This window comes from Triticum dicoccoides, chromosome 7A, assembly GCF_002162155.2.
Source record: "Triticum dicoccoides isolate Atlit2015 ecotype Zavitan chromosome 7A, WEW_v2.0, whole genome shotgun sequence".
Lineage (NCBI taxonomy): Eukaryota > Viridiplantae > Streptophyta > Magnoliopsida > Poales > Poaceae > Triticum > Triticum dicoccoides.
Window position 1 is genome coordinate 35,243,431 of NC_041392.1, and position 13,821 is coordinate 35,257,251.

Here is a 13,821-nt window from a genome sequence, read left to right on the forward strand (position 1 = left end):
CCCCGCACCTTCCCCCTCAGATCCACCACACCTCGCCCCCTCGTTCCCCACCGTAACCGAGCGCCACCGCCGCCATGGCTCCGTCCTAGCCACGGCCACCGTGCCTGCCTCGCCGCCCCACGGTATCTCCAAGGGACGCCGTCGTCCGCTGCTTCGACTGGTGCAGCCCGTTGGAGACCGGAGCCACCGCAACACCCCCGACGCTGCCGTCTTCCTCCTCCGCCCCGACAAGCTTCGCCGCCGTTCTTCTTCATCTCCGGCGACGCCCCTGCAACTACTAACCCATTCACCGGCCATCGTGCGTGCCGCTAGGTGAGCTGCCTCCCCCCTCTGCCCTCTACCTCCCCTAGCTCGCGCTCTAGCTAGCTGCCGCCGTAGCACCCAAACGCCCCACCGCGGATCTCGTCGCCGACGCGTTTCCGGTGACCAAATGGTCACGGGGCCAAGCCCTTTGTGCTCAGCGCGTCGCGCAGCTCCGCCCTAGCCTCCCCGTTAGCCCCGGAGCGCTCTGCCTCGCCGTCTTCGCCTCACGCCCGAACCACCACGCCGCCGTCGAGCCCGTGGCGCTCGACTCCGGCCACCACAGCCTCCATAGCCACCCCCATTCACTCCGCCGTCGTCTTGCCGTTCGAATGCGACTGGTCCCGCCCATTTTGGTGGCCTGCAGACGAAACCCGCCACTCACCCGAGCCCCGACGTCCGCCTCTCTGCTCGCCGGCGACAGCTCCGGCGACCTCGGGACGAACCACCACCACCACTAGATACGCGTCTTCGCGCTTGTTCGAATGGGCCCAGGCACGCGCGGATTCGTGCCCTGTGCACAAATTCCGGCGAACTCCGGCGGGTCGGCGTCGTGCTTTTGGTCGCCGGCGGCGAGAGCCGGCCCTGCTGACCTGGCACCGCGGGTCCCACCACCTGGGCCACTGACTGGTGGGCCCAGGGCCCCCTGTTGACCTGTTGACTGGGTCAACTGCTGACTGGGCCGCCCCTATCTCACTGACCTATAGGCCCCACTTCAATAAACGAAATAAATGAAAAGAATAATTGGTTAATTAAATAGTTTAGCTAATTAATACACTAATCTCTCACTAACTACTGGGGCCCACCCTTATTTAACCTGTTTAATTAGTCTAAAACCCTCCCTGTTAGTACCCTGTCAATGACATGTGGGTCCCACTGGACCCACCTGTCTAGTTTGACTGGTCAACCGACCAGTTGACCTGTTGACATCACTCTGATGTCATGCTGACGTCATCATTCACTGTTTTGGATAATGTTGGAATAAAATAAATAATTAAAATAAAAAATGAGTTAAATCTTTAGAAAATCATATCTTTTAATCCATAACTCGGATGAAAATACTTTCTACATGAAAGTTGCTCAGAACGACGAGACGAATCCAGATACGAAGTCCGTTCGTCCGCTACACATCCCTAGCATAGCAAACACGCAACTTTCCCCCTTCGGTTCATCTGTCCAAAAACGCGAAACACCGGGAATACTTTCCCGGATGTTTCCCCCCTTCGCCGGTATCACCTATCCCTGCGTTAGATCACCTCTAGCACCACGTTTATCATGTTATGATTTGATTTCTCTGTTATTTATTGTGTTCCCCCTCCGTTACTTCTTTCCGGTAGACTACAAGACCGACGCCGTTGATGCCCCGGTCGGCTACGGTGTTGACGACCCCTCATTCTTGTCTGAGCAACCAGGCAAGCCCCCCCCCCCCTTGATCACCAGATATCGCCTATTCTTCTCTATACTACTTGCATTAGAGTAGTGTAGCATGTTACTGCTTTCAGTTAATCCTATACTGCTGCATAGCCTGCCCTTGCTACTACTGTTGTTACCTTTACCTGCTATCCTACTACTTAGTATAGGATGCTAGTGTTCCATCAGTGGCCCTACATTCTTGTCCGTCTGCCATCCTATACTACTGAGCCGTGATCACTTCGGGAGGTCATCACGGGCATATACTATATACTTTACACTGTTACATTACCTGTGATACTGTACGGAGATGGGGGCTGAAGGGGCAGGTGGCTCCATCCCGGTAGAGGTGGGCCTGGGTTCCCGACGGCCCCCGACTGTTACTTTGTGGCAGAGCGACAGGGCAGGTTGAGGCCACCTAGGAGAGAGGTGGGCCTGGCCCTGGTCGGCGTTCGCGGATACTTAACACGCTTAACGAGATCTGGGTATTTGATCTGAGTCTGGCCTTTTGGTCTATACGCACTAACCATCTACGCGGGAGTAGTTATGGGTATCCCGGCGTCGTGGTATCAGCCGAAGCCTTCGTGACGTCAGCGACTGAGTGGCGCGCGCCGGATTGGACTGGAACGCCACTAGGCTAGGTCTGCTTCCGGCCGCGTACGCAACGTGCAGGTGTGCTAAGGGCGATGGGACCAGACCCCTGTGCGCTTAGGTTTAGACCGGCGTGCTGACCTCTCTGTTGTGCCTAGGTGGGGCTGCGACGTGTTGATCTTCCGAGGCCGGGCATGACCCAGGAAAGTGTGTCCGGCCAAATGGGATCGGGCGTGTTGGGGAATGTGGTGCACCCCTGCAGGGAAGTTAATCTATTCGAATAGCCGTGATCTTCGGTAACAGGACGACTTGGAGTTGTACCTTGACCTTATGACAACTAGAACCGGATACTTAATAAAACACACCCTTCCAAGTGCCAGATACAACCGGTGATCGCTCTCTCACAGGGCGACGAGGGGAGGATCATCGATTAGGATTATGCTACACGATGCTACTTGGAGGACTTCAGTCTACTCTCTTCTACATGCTGCAAGATGGAGGCTGCCAGAAGCGTAGTCTTCTAAAGGACTAGCTATCCCCCTCTTATTCCGGCTTTCTGCAGTCCAGTCCACATATAATAGCCTTATTCCAGTTGATACCAACGCATACATATGTAGTGTAGCTCCTTGCTTGCGAGTACTTTGGATGAGTACTCACGGTTGCTTTCACCTTCTTTTCCCTCTATCCCTTCTACCTGGTTGTCGCAACCAGATGTTGGAGCCCAGGAGCCAGACGCCACCATCGACGACGACTCCTACTGCACCGGAGGTGCCTACTACTACGTGATGCCCGCCTGACGACGACCAGGAGTAGTTAGGAGAATCCCAGGCAGGAGGCCTGCGCCTCTTTCGATCTGTATCCCAGTTTGTGCTAGCCTTCTTAAGGCAAACTTGTTTAACTTATATCTGTACTCAGATATTGTTGCTTCCGCTGACTCGTCTATGATCGAGCTCTTGTATTCGAGCCCTCGAGGCCCCTGGCTTGTAATATGATGCTTGTATGACTTATTTTATTTGTAGAGTTGTGTTGTGATATCTTCCCGTGAGTCCCTGATCTTGATCGTACACGTTTGCGTGTATGATTAGTGTACGATTAAATTGGGGGCGTCACAATTTATAACAGAGGGAAATCACATGTATAAAATAACGTATATACTATTACCTCAATCCAAATAGCGGAAGTAACAACAAGGTTGTGGATTCCCATCAACACCAACGGCAAAGTTGAGTGTAGAAATCGTAATCCTAACGTATCACTTACTCGTCGTAAGAATACTGCAACATGAGACGTTGCAGCCACAAAGGGTCAGTACATTGAATGTACTGGCAAATTCACACCATAGGATAATGATGAATAATAGCTATCACTACATGCATATATGGCTGGTGGAAAAGCTCTATGGTTATAATGTTTTTGCGAAAAGCCAATTTTTTCCTACTGCAAAGGAATATATTTTTATTTAACTACAAATTTATTGAAAAACATTGAGAATGGTAAATCCCCATCTCAATCCCAATTAAAAGTAACCCAACAAATTAATTATAGAGTGATGAGATCCATAGGATAATCCAAGAACCAGATACTCAAGATGTCCATAACCGGGGAAATGGCTAATCATGATTAGTTTGTACACTCTGCAGAGGTTTGCACACTTTTCCCCACAAGACTCGATCTCCTCCGTTGGATTTCTCGCACTACAGGGTGTTTGAGAAACGGATGACCAAGACACAGTCTTTCAGAAGCATTAACTCTTTACTTTGGATGGACCGTTACACCTACTTTCCCTCTACATCTGCTAGCCCACCACTGAAAGAGGTCACACAACATACTCAACTATGCCAGAGCCCATAATGGCTTGTGGCTGCACACGGAAGTTTCTAACATGAATAATCTTATGATCCCTTTGAGTCTGGGTGGCGGACCGTAGGAGGATCACACGGTATATCCCAGGGATCTCCTAGGACAACACTGGATTCCCCAGGTGCCCAAACAAGCAATCCACTCAGATGTGCATTAATGTTGTCACCTTAAGTTAAACTATTAATTAACAATCTCACATCTGTCATGGATTCACTCATCCAAACCACGTCTACGAGCATAGCATGGCAATACAAGCATAACGTAATAGTAACTCCCAAGGTTTGAATGCAGGACAATAGGTTCTACCTTATCAACTACTTCCCAATACCCACATGTTATCAAGTCCTAACCATGCAATGTTTGAGAATTCAAACTAATGCATAAAAATTGGGTAATAAGGGGATATGATCAAAGTGTGAACTTGCCTTGTACTGTTGATTAAGATGATTCGCACTCATAACTCCTAATAGTTCTACTCGTCACACTCCGGTCAATCTATCGTGAGCAAGCAATAGTAACCACACATAAGCAATCACTCAAAGGATCGGATAGAACGAAACAAACAATTTCTAACAGTACCAAAATTATGTGAATTTGGCCTTATCAGAAAGTTTAGGTCAAGTGCTTCGATTTGCAAAAAGAATCAACTCAAACAGAGTTATAAAACTTGAGTTATGATCAAAAGAAGTTTGAATATGAATCTGAACAAATTTCAAAATTCGAAAATTTCAAAAGATTGATGTGACAGGTTCACTGGATAGGTGAAAACAAGACAAAACTATAGGCGCTGGTTTCATCTAATTTGGATGAACGAGTAATAAGTTATGGCTATTTGAAAAATCAAGGCCAAGCTGTTTTACGGAGAAAAATATATAAATACATAGACCAATTGATAATCTAATTATTCTTCCGTACTAGTCTAGAAATAATAAGCTACGAAAGTATATATGAAGAAAGATACTTTTATAAGATAGAGAAAAAATGACTTTGGAAAGAAGAGACAACTTTTAAAAGTACCGCCGGAGAGGAGAAATACATTTTTCTTTAGTGAATCTAGTCAAACCAAAAAAATTGATTTAACCCTAATCGGATGATTTTTGAAGCTCTATGGGTCTATATTTATAGGTGGAAAAGAGATTTAGGGGTCAAAGGCTAGGCAATGTGGGACTAAAACTATACGTACGCAGAAGAAATTTGAAAAAGATCGCATGGGCTAAAAGTTTGGCCCGGCCGCGGGCTGTAGTTTTTTTAAAGCAAAATTCGGTCAAAGTAAAAAAAAGGCTGGCTGGGCCTGGCCCATGTAGGAGAGAAGAAAAAAATAAAATGATGGGGCGCCTGATGCCACTATGCAGCGCGCGTGGGCGGCAAATAATTATGGGCCGCACGTATCGTTTTTTCTAAATAGAAACAGAAAGGAAAACTGAATAACGAAAATAAAATAAAACTTTTATATAAGCATATTATATATCAAAATTTTCATAAAAATCTTTTCTACGACATGGACATTTTACCAAAGTCAAATAAAATCCACAAAAATTTATATAAAGCAAAGAGTGCTACTGCTCTAATAAAATCCAATAAAAATCATTTCAAAAATACCAAAATGATTTCAAATTTATTACTCTCCAATTTTATGTTGTAGGGAATCATGTTACCCTATTATCCATATATTTTATTTTTGGAGAAAAATAATTTGAATAAAACCCAAATAACTCCAAATTGAAAATAATTTTCAAAAGGACTTTAAATTTGATCCTTTTAAACTCCCAACTCATATTTCATATATTTTTAGTAAGTCATTTTATCTTCTCTAATGAAAATCATTGAGTTGCTTGAAGGTTTCTAAATTTGAAAGTCTTTCCAAATAAAATTCAAATCTTTTTGAAACCCTTTTCATTTATTTAAAATGAAAGAAGTCATGTCATCTTCTCTCTAGGGTTTTGTGATGAAAAGAATTTGAATTCATGGATATTAAAATGCAAAAAGAAAAGTTTGGGAAAGTCCTTTTATTCCCTCTCATTTAACTTTCAAAAAGTTTCGAATTTCACACAATCAATAAAATAAGCAATCAAATCTATCTATTTAATATAACATTCCAAAATTTAGAATTTTGGGATGTTACAAACCTGCCACCCTTAAAATGAATCTCGTCCTCAAGATTCGGAGAGGCTACAAAGAAATAGGTTAGGTTTGGGGGTCTTCTCAAAATCCATTGATCGTCTACAGGGTCTCGGGTGCTGCCACCCTTAGAAGCATTGTTACAGTTCCATCAAAACTCATATACTCCATCCTTATCTTTGACAGTGTCGGTCTTCTCGGATTATCGGAAAAATTCCTTCTCTGGGCTCTTCCGGTAGTGGCATAACCTTTACTGTAATTCTTCCGTCTTTATATCTGGGACTGGGTCTTCTTAGCTGACGAGTCTGGCGCCAATTCTAAACAACTATCGATATCTCATGGTGGTCAACAATTTATGGTTTCTCCCGTAGGAAATGGGTTTGGGCTTCATTCTCACCGTATAACCTACGATTGGCAACAACTGTTGTGTACAAGGGAAAAATTCTTATACCATTCTAAGGTTTAATCAAGGTTTAATTTTGTCGTCGCTCTACTATGGGTAAGTCACTCAGATTTACCATCGCATATAGCAAGGTGAATAATAAGAGTAAGTCGGTATGGTGATCAATCCATCCCACAGCCAAATCATTACCGTGTATATGGTTTAGCGAATCTCGCATTCTAACACTCGGTCATCCTCACAAGCATTGCCGAATTTCTCTTTTCGACGAACTAAGTTCGGATATATCCATTGATTCTGCAAGCCAAACAAACATCTATCGTTCCTTCACCACTCTCAGGTTTTGCGTAAATTCCTATAAGATCGTCGGTGGGTAAGGTCGTAATCTCATCCAGGGTTTTTCCTTCAGCAAGAGTGTGCTTGCTTCTTGGTAGGTCCTGGGGCCTATGGGTTATGGCCCATCTCATCACTTGCAAACCTTGAAATCCTCATCGGGGCAACTGATCATTAACCCAACATCCAGCTTCCTAGCATACTTAAAATCCTTCCAATTGTACTGTCTCCCTTCCTTATATTGGTACCAAACTCAAACGTAATTACTCCGACTCATCATGGAGTTACAATTGCTCCATATTACCAACCTTCTACCTCCTTTACATCCAATAATACTCCATACCTTCATACTCTTGGGGTATCCCACATATCGAGACAAAACTAGGACTTATCTTGTCCAACATCCACTCCGTGGAATATCCTTATCTTTTCCAAGGGTCAAATCTCCTCACAGGGTACTACCACCCTTGAAATGCACCAATATCATCCATAGACCATATTTCTCATATCCTCGAAAATGGTTAAAAATCCCTCTTCACAGAGTAACAACTCATAAAATCCATATCAGTACCAATGATGCTAACTTTATTGATTCTCCAATTATTGCAATCTCCTGCATTTCCATTACATGCCTCAACTCAACACCTCACTATAAAGGAAATGTTCCCACTGCTACTACTATATTTCTCACAGACACAACTAATTATCACAAGTCTCCTTCTCCTTGGGACAATCTCTGGCAAAGTGCCCTGCTTCATCACAACGAAAACATATTACTTCTGACAAGTCCCGAGGTTTCCTTTTTTTGGGCAACTGCTGAAGTAGTGCCCTGACTCCTTGCACCTGAAACGGGTGATATGACTTAGGTCCTTCCTGGAATCCAATCTACTTCTCTTCCTGGACTTTTCCGTGCCAATCAGGGCTTCCATTTCCTGTGGGTCATACTCTACTTCCTCTGTCGAGAATTAAAGTAGATCCCCATTCAAACAATTTTGGGAGATGTGTTCTTCTTCTCCACATGAATAGCAAAACTTAGTGCAGGGTTTAATCGGGTCTTCTTTAGGTGTGTCCTCCACCTCTTCCTTCATCACCGGTTCTTCTAAAATTTACATGAGGGCTCTTTTCATTGCTTCCTTCTTCTACTGGATGGTTCTTCGAACCATGTGGTAAATGCGACACTGAGCAGGGTAGTGGGTAGTCCCTTCACACAAGAATCAAGTGATCTGCCTAGTTGGCATTCTTCAGCTGGGTGGCTTTCTTCACAATGAGGGCATTCCCCCTTGTGTTATTTATGGGTGTGTCCTACTTCTCCATGGAGCTTGCATGCACAAGGTTTATTCATATCATTTCCATAAGGCTTCAATTTCTGGGACACAAGACGAGACGTTAGCAAAGTCAACTTAAATTCCTTCCAAATGGTTACTCCTTGCCATCCATTGAGGGTTTGGTACATCCTCCACCTAGTAGCAACACCTCTTTCAAAGCACTTAAAACATGTTGGGCCATATCCTTTCCGGCTATAGGGTTATTCTCCATGTGATCCTCCATGTTCTGAATCCATCGGTCTGTCTCCAATTGACTTATTGGTCCCAGAAACACAAGTTCATCTCCATTCACCCTCTATTTGGTCAATGGGTTTGGGGTGGGATAAGAGAGATAGAGAGGGATACACACGATGCAAACAATGGTTTTGAAAAGACAGATTTTATTTGTGGCTGTTGGAAAAACATCAAACAAATGACAGCTCACAAACGTTGCATCTAACGTAGGTATATAACAGGGGTTTGGGTCTTCTAAAGGTCAATAAATCTTCAAAGTCATCAAACTCTTCAGGTCTTATTCATGTCTCCGATGGCTTCTTCCGATCGTGCTTGTCCTTCTCAAGTTATTTTGCCATATCATTTCTATTGACACAAAGTCTCTCATGGCGTCCTTCAATATTTCTGGAGTTGCGTTCCAAACTTCTGGGTTTCAACATCCTTGGCATGAACCATGCTCCTACTGTTCTTCAGTTCCGAATGAGTTCTCTGATATCTCGAGGTTTTGCTCCTCCAGCTTGGCTACTTCCAGCTTCTGGGTCCTAAGTTCTTCATGGAATGCTTTATTGTCAAATACGGCTTCTTGCAAGTCCATCTTAAAATCCTTGATGTAACACTCCAGATCCTGGTGATACACCAACTAAGATTAAAACTTCCTCTCTTGCTGATAGGTGCTCCATCAGCCTTCTACCATCCAATCCTTCCGAAGAAATGCATGCTTAACTCAGCACGGTGTCCATAGCATAAGCGGGCAATAACATCATGGATAACCGTGTTTCTTCCCTTGTCATTGCCATGAGCTGTCATTCCATAGTTTATATCTCCTGCATTAGGGTTTTCTTGACAAAAACTTTGAGTTCTAATGCTCCATGTTCCGGTCTTTCTCCGATACACCTTGATCTCGGGTATTGATAGCTTCTATAGTCTGCCAAGTTCCACAAGGGTAGCCTTCCTAGGTTCTACAAATCTGGGAATTCTTCAGAGCTTTCAAATCCTCCTAGTCTTCGGAGTCTTCAACCGTTGTAGTTTCCATTATTATAATGCACGGAAAAAAATCTTCTTCATTCCAAAGTGGTCTTAGCTATCTGATATCTTGTACTTCTTGGAGTGGTCTCATCAGTCAAATCTTCGTGTGGTCAAAAGGGGAAAGGGGTATGGTCTCACTTAATAGGGAATATTTCAATAAGCTCTGAAGAGAAGAGAGGTAAAAGATCTTTTTGAAAATGAAGTTTGTAGAGAAAATCTTTCCTATGGGCTTGTCAATTTCTAGGGGTCATGTCCTATAGTCAACATTTGCTCTGATACCATCTTATAGCGAGCCGACCTCAGACGGTCAAGTCTCTGGATCGGTATGCTGACACACACAGTACTCGAGGATTTATAACAGAGGTAAATCACATGTATAAAATAACGTATATACTATTACCTCAATCCAAATAGCGGAGGTAACAACAAGGTTGTGGATTCCCATCAACACCAACGGCAAAGTTGAGTGTAGAAATCATAACCCTAACGTATTACTTACTCGTCGTAAGAATCCTGCAACATGTGACGTTGCAGCCACAAATGGTCAGTACATTGAATGTAATGGCAAATTCACACCATAGGATAATGATGAATAATAGCTATCACTACATGCATATATGGCTGGTGGAAAAGCTCTATGGTTATAATGTTTTTGCGAAAAGCCAATTTTTTCCTACTGCAAAGGAATATATTTTTATTTAACTACAAATTTGTTGAAAAACATTGAGAATGGTAAATCCCCATCTCAATCCCAATTAAAGTAACCCAACAAATTAATTATAGAGTGATGAGATCCATAGGATAATCCAAGAACCAGATACTCAAGATGTCCATAACCGGGGACACGACTAATCATGATTAGTTAGTACACTCTACAGAGGTTTGCGCACTTTTCCCCACAAGACTCGATCTCCTCCGTTGGATTTCTCGCACTACAGGGTGTTTGAGAAACGGATGACCGAGACACAGTCTTTCAGAAGCATTAACTCTTTACTTTGGGTGGACCGTTACACCTACTTTCCCTCTACATCTGCTAACCCACCACTTAAATAGGTCACACAACATACTCAACTATGCCAGAGCCCATAATGGCCTGTGGCTGCACACGGAAGTTTCTAACATGAATAATCTTATGATCCCTTTGAGCCTGGGTGGCGGACCGTAGGAGGATCACACGGTATATCCCCGGGATCTCCTAGGACAACACTGGATTCCCCAGGTGCCCAAACAAGCAATCCACCCAGATATGTATTAATGTTGCCACCTTAAGTTGAACTATTAATTAACTATCTCACATCTGCCATGGATTCACTCACCCAAACCACGTCTACGAGCATAGCATGGCAATACAAGCATAACGTAATAGTAACTCCCAAGGTTTGAATGCAGGACAATAGGTTCTACCTCATCAACTGCTTCCCAATACCCACATGTTATCAAGTCCTAACCATGCAATGTTTCAGGATTGAAACTAATGCATAAAAACTGGGTAATAAGGGGATATGATCAAAGTGTGAACTTGCCTGGTACTGTTGATGAAGATGATTCGCACTCATAACTCCTGATAGTTCTACTCGTCACACTCCAGTCAATCTATCGTGAGCAAGCAATAGTAACCACACATAAGCAATCACTCAAAGGATCGGATTGAAGGAAGAAGACAATTCGGAAAAATCAAAACCAAGCAGATAACTCTTGCAACATAATACAATTTCTAACAGTACCAAAATTATGTGAATTTGGCCTTATCAGAAAGTTTAGGTCAAGAGCTTCGATTTGCAAAAAGAATCAACTCAAACGGAGTTATAAAACTCAAGTTTTGATCAAAAGAAGTTTGAATATGAATCTGAACAAATTTCAAAATTTGAAAATTTCAAAAGGTTGATGTGACAAGTTCACTGGATAGGTGAAAACAAGACGAAACTATAGGCGCAGGTTTCATGTAATTTTGATGAACGAGTAAGATGTTATGGCTATTTGAAAAAATCAGGACTAAGCTGTTTTATGGGAGAAAAATAATTACAGCTAAAAGAATTCTATGTCTAATGTATAAATACAGAGACAAATTGATAATCTAATTATTCTACCGTAATAGTCTAGAAATAATAAGCTACAGAAGTATATATGAAGAAAGATACTTTTATAAGGTAGAGAAAAAATGACTTCGGAGAGAAGTGACAACTTCTAGTGAAAATAATCAAGCCAAAAAATTGATTTAACCCAAATCAGATGATTTTTAGAGGCTCTATGGGTCTATATTTATAGGTGGAAAAGAGGTTTAGAGGTCAAAGGCTAGGCAATGTGGGACTAAACCTATACGTACGCAGATGAAATTTGAAAATGATCGCATGGGCTAAAAGTTCGGCCCGGCCGCGCGCTGTAGTTTAAAAAAACAAAATTCTGTCAAAGTGAAAAAAAGGCTGGCTGGCCTGGCCCATGTAGGAGAGAAGAAAAAAATAAAATGATGGGGCGCCCGGTGCCACTATGTAGCGCACGTGGGCGACAAATAATTATGGGCCGCACGTACAGTTTTTTTAAATAGAAATAGAAAGGAAAACTGAATAACGAAAATACAAAAAAAAATTATATAGGCATATTATATATCAAATTTGTCAGAAAAAGATTTTTTACGGCATGAACATTTTTTCACAGTCAAATAAAAGCCACACAAATTTCAATAAAGCAAAGAGCGCTACTGCTCTAGTAAAATCCAATAAAAACCATTTTAAAAATACCAAAATGATTTTAAATTTATTGCTATCCAATTTTCTGTTTTAGGGAATCATGTTACCCTATTTTACATATATTTTTTGGAGAAAAATAATTTGAATAAAACCCAAATAATTCCAAATTGAAAATAATTTCCAAAAGGACTTTAAATTTATCCTTTTAAACTCCCAACTCATATTTCATATATTTTTAAGAAGTCATTTTATCTTCTCTCATGAAAATCATTGAGTTGCTTGAAGTTTTCTGAATTTGAAAATATTTCCAAATAAAATTCAAATCTTTTCGAAACCCTTTTCATTTATTTAAAATGGAAGAAGTCATGTCATCCTTTCTCCAGGGTTTTGTGATGAAAAGAATTTGAATTCATGGAGATCAAAATGCAAAATGAAAAGTTTGGGAAAGTCCTTTTATTCCCTCTCATTTAACTTTCAAAAAGTTTTGAATTTCACTCAATTTCACACAATTAATCAAACAAGCAATTAAATCTATATATTTAATATAACATTCCAAAATTTAGAATTTTGGGATGTTACAACAACTTGCATGTTGAGATAAATAAGGTAGTGGGGATGAACTTGTTATATACATAGGATAAGATGCTCTAACTTTTTATTATTCGAATGTCCGTGGACACATTTCAGTCCATATGCAGTATAACGAAATATCCAAAGATATCTCATATTTGTGAATGGAAGGAGTACTATTTTAAAAATGTATTTGCTACAATTATTGACTTATTGAATTGATGCTTTGCTTTTTCAGAAATGTTTGCCATTGTTCTTTTTTCTTCAATTAAACTGCTTGAATTTTGAATATATGATAGACCATAGGTGGTTGTCATATGCAAAACCACTTGAGATGCAATAAAATAAATTAAATTCATGTGCAATGGGAGTATTGCAATCAATGATTCACATATCATAGCTCCGTGATGTGGCACTAGACAACTATCGTAGACACTATATATGTCATTGCTTCTCACCTAGGTTTTCATGTTGCAAATGCCACTACAAACGCTACCCCTATCAACTCGTGTGCGAGCAAGAATTTGAGTATCTTGATACATGCATATGTTGTAGGATTGGGAGTGGGAGACATTGGGAAAATTGTGCTATGTGCAAATTCATATGTACACATGAACCAGAGGGTACCTCATACAACAAATTTGTATCCTTCGTTGCTAGGATTCTTTTGCTGTCGCCGTACCTTGTACCGGATCTGAAGGAATTGCCTTAGCTGTTCATTGTACAATGCAAGTTAGCGCAGTACAACTTTCCTATGCATGGAGGGTGGTGCAGCAAGACTAATTGGGGACTCAACCCAAACGGTTTCTTGCAGAAAATCGTCACTTACGCATATATGACTGGCTTCCTAACAGAACTAACATATATATGTTGCACTCATCTGTGATGATTTCGTTCTAGCCCAGCCCTATGCCAATCATGCACACCACTAATTAGTTTCGGGAAACCATCTGTGATGATTATCAATGACTAATTAGCTCGTGACACAAGA